Source organism: Rana temporaria, chromosome 1 (assembly GCF_905171775.1).
Source record: "Rana temporaria chromosome 1, aRanTem1.1, whole genome shotgun sequence".
Taxonomy (NCBI): Eukaryota; Metazoa; Chordata; class Amphibia; order Anura; family Ranidae; genus Rana; species Rana temporaria.
The window spans coordinates 20,578,170-20,582,731 of NC_053489.1; positions in this window are offsets into that span (position 1 = coordinate 20,578,170).

Genomic DNA, 4,562 nt, shown 5'->3' on the forward strand with positions numbered 1-4,562 from the left:
ATATTAAAAGCCTCACAGTCTTGTTTAAAGGAGGAGAAGCAGTGGGGAAAACCTGCAAAAAAACACCATAAAAGTGAGTAAAACCCTGCACAAATAGTGACGTATGGATTGCATTGTGCCTTGAATGGGCCTGTACTGTGGTATGCTGTCTGGACTGGATATATATCAAAGGTACCAATAGTGCTGTGCTGTGCTGTGCATTGAGACATGGTTTGGCTATATGCCTAATGAAGTAACTGCTCAGTGAAGTAAAATGAAGTAAAGTGAAGTGAGAGTATATACATTGTACACTGCATTGAAGAAAACTGAGACTTCTCCACTTTACACTCGTGAAGCAGGGCTACTGATCATTATCTATTTATGACCTCTGGCACACGGCTGGTGTGACATCCTGCCTTTGAACTGCCTTTTGGACTTGTTGTCTAGCACTTCCAAACGATTGAACACTGCGCCATTGATTGGCTTTGTTGCTACCTATGGAGGCCCTATGTGAGTTGCTGGACTTACGCTGGTTTTAAATGAATTAATGGTGCTGTACTGTGCGGTGATGTGCATTGATTAATGGACTGATTAAAATCCTAAAACTAAACGAATTCAGTTGCACAAGGAAGTAAAGTGAAGTAAAGTGAGAATACGCATACTGCATACCGTATCAAGGATAAAAGAGACTTCTTCATTATACGCTTGAAAATACAGAGTTATTGTTCTAATAGCCATTACTGGTCTCATTGTGACTATATACTGCCTATCAGGATCAGGATCAGCTGAAGATTGAGCATTAATGGTCAATTTATTTTGTTTTTCCTTTTTTCTTTCTCTTCTTTAAAGGGGAGAGGGAGGAAAGGGGGAAAGAAACAGAAGTTTTTTTTTATTTTTTTTTTTTTATTTTTTCCTCTCTAGAATGTCTGGGCCGCAAGCATTAAGGTCAGCAAAAGACAAGGTGGGGGTAGCTGCGGTAGCAGCAGCCAAATTAGAAAAATATGTTCTTTTATCAGAACAAACCCCCATTAAAAATGGCTCAATGTCCCAGGCCTCTGCCAAAATAAACACAGAGAGACGAAGCCAAGGCCAAACAGCGGCAGCGGCAGTAAGCAAAACTGCAGTTAATAAGAACGCAGCGCCCATAGTTATGGATCCAAAAGTAACCCCCAGGCCTGAAGATGCTCCCACAATAAAAGACGTATTCCTAGTGGTGAATGAATGTAAAAAGGCACTGGGAGAACTGTGTGACCAAATGAAAAGTGTCAAGGAAGAACTGGTCTCAGTGGGACAGGAATTAAGGAAAACTAATGAAAGGATATCAGAAGCAGAAGGGAGGATCTCACAAATGGAAGATGAAATGCACCCTCTCAAACAAGATGTTAAGAACATGAAGACCCAAGTGGAGACATTAGAAGAGAAAATGGATGAAATAGAAAATAGACTCCGGAGGGACAATGTTAGGCTGGTGGGGCTACCGGAGAAATGCGAGGGGGCTAGACCAATAGAATTTTTGGAAAACTGGTTTGTAAAACTATTTGGTAGAGAAAGCTTCTCACAAGCATTTACAATAGAAAGAGCGCATAGAGTCCCCTTTAAGCCTCCCCCCACCGGGGGGCGTCCAAGATCAATGCTACTAAAATTTTTGAATTACCGAGATAAAGAGTCCCTATTGAGAAAGAGTAGAGAAATGGGAGAGGTTTTTTTTGAAGGCTCTAAAGTTTCATTTTACCCTGATTTTTCTCCCCAGTTACAGAAGAGGAGGGCGGGGTTTCTGGAGGTTAAACGGAAAATGCAGAGGGCTAAACTTCCATATGCTTTATTATACCCAGCGAGGCTACGGGTGGCTGCGATGGGAATGACATTATTTTTTGATAAACCTGAAGATGCAGCATTATGGATGGAAACGCAATTAAAGGAGAGAGGGGGGAGCTAGGAGTAAGGGGTTTAATTTGTAACTTGCACGGATAGGGGGGGGGGAGGTGGGAGGAAAGGTGCACACTTAAATGAATGAGAGGAATTGGTCAAGAGTTGAATAGAGAAGGGAGGATTGTGAATGAGGAGGGGTGGGAGAAGTGGGGAGGGGGGGGGGAAGGGGGGAGTGAATGAAAGTATGTTAAGAGAGGAAAGGACGATATGGGAAACGGCCATAGGAAACCCCTTAGGGGAACACCTGGGTAGGTGCGGAGGGGGGGGGAAGGGAGGGAGGGGGAGGAGAGGGAGGAAGGGTGGGAGGGGAAGGGAAGATAAGTACATGATACACAGGGAAAAAATGTTCACTGTAATAAGTAAAATATACGTAAAACACGAACCAAAGAAAAGTATAGAAGGTAATGATAATGCACAAAGGATTGGGAAAAGGGGAAAATGCTAAAGTATTTCATAAGGGGTATAAATTTTGTATGGGAAAATAGAGTTTGAAAACCTATATGGAAATAACACTAAAATAGCACATATATTTCTTGGGGATGTCAGTTCACAAGTTCTAATAGACACGGTAAAATTAGTAAACACTATTTATACACATAGATAACTAGGGTAATGAATAGCTACATAAATTATTTTCTGGGATGGATGCCCCTGTCCCCCTATGGTATATCCGTGGTTGCTAGATGTAAAGTAAAATGTTAAACTTAAGCTCATGGAATGTTAGAGGCCTGGGAACTGCAGCTAAAAGGGCTGCAGTCTTTGCCACGCTGGAAAAACATGGAATAGGGCTGATGTGTCTGCAGGAAACCCATTTAATGAAAAATACAAGTTACCTATTACAGAGTAAAAAATACCCTACTCAGTACCACTCAGTGCACTCTACATATTCTAGAGGAGTGAGTATCCTGGTGAGAGCTGGAGTGGGGTTTTCCTGCAGACAGGTCAGCATAGATGAATATGGTCGATTTATTTTTTTGAATTGTATAATAGACAACAAAATGTATATAATAGCAAATATATATGTCCCCCCGCCCTTTAGGATTGATATTATGCTCAGATTAAATGAATTCATAATGGGGAAGGAAGAGATACCGGTGTTGGTGGTAGGAGATTTCAATGAGGTCTTGGACCGAAGAGTGGATAGGTTTCCCACACCATTGGTCCCAGACCTCATGAAAAATAGCCGCTTGGGTCAATTTTTGGAAGAGGTTGGTCTGTTAGACTTGTGGAGAGTGAGGAATCCGGGGATTCAACAATATTCTTGTTATTCAAGTACACACAATACACTCTCGAGGATTGATATGGCCCTGGGGAATTATTTAGCACTACAGATGGTGGGAAAAGTAATATATTTGCCAAGAGGAGTGTCTGATCACTCTCCTATGGTTCTTACCCTAAATCAAGGTGGACAAAAAATTCAGAGAGATTGGAAAATTAATGCACACTGGTGTGAGTTAATAAAAAAGTCGGATGAAGTTCTGCCCAAACTGAAGGAATTTGTAGATATCAATGAAGGCACCTCGGGCACTGGGATATTATGGGACACCCTGAAGGCGTACCTACGAGGAGTCCTGATCCAGCAGATAGCAAAATTTAATAAAAAAGCAAGAGAGGCGGAGGAAAATTCCCGTAGAGAGGTGTTAGAGGCAGAAAATAACTATGTGGGGGACCCAACGCCGAAGGGAAAGAAAATATGGCTTGAAAAACAACAAGCGTATAAATCGGTAATTACAAGGGAAGTAGAGACCAGACGACTTTTTTTTGCGACAATCCTCATTTGCAGAAGGGGAAAGTGTTGGAAGGATGCTGGCGCAGGTGGTAAAATCTAACTCTTCCTCCTCCGGCGTTCGGTCCATCAGATTAACAAGTGGTGCGATAACTTCGGACACCTCAGAGATAGTGCAGATTTTCTGGGCATATTATCAGAAATTGTACACTACACAAAAGAGGGGAATGGAGAAGGAAATGGAGGACTTCCTGGAGAGACTAGAAATCCCGTTTATATCCCAATTAGAAAGGGAAGAACTAGAAAACCCAATAACACTTGGGGAGTTACAGGTGGCAGTAGCAGGTATGGCGAATCAAAAATCGCCAGGACCAGATGGGCTCCCAGTAGAAATGTACAAATATTATGGAGATATATTGTTACCTCAGCTTATAAAAACATTAAATGGAGCGGCGGTAGAAGGTAAACTCCCTGCCTCAATGCTGGAAGCAACGGTTATAATTATACCAAAAGATGGGAAAGATCCACTGGACCCTGTGGCATATAGACCTATATCCCTTTTGTGCTCTGACGCTAAAATTATAGCAAAGGTCTTGGCAACAAGGCTTAATAGGGTTATTTCAAAATTAATTCACCCAGACCAGACGGGGTTTATAGCTAATAGATCCACCAGTATGAACATCAGGAGGACATTTCTAAACTTACAAACCCCAACACAGAATGAGGGAGCAAGGGCCGTATTGTCACTGGATGTGACCAAAGCCTTTGACAGCGTAGAATGGGGGTATATTTGGAGGGTGCTGGATAAATTTGGGTTCGGCCCGACTTTTTCAGGATGGATAAAAATGCTCTATGATAATCCTAGTGCTAAGTTAAAAATAAATAATGAATTCTCAAAAAAAATTGTCCTCGAGAGGGGGACGAGACA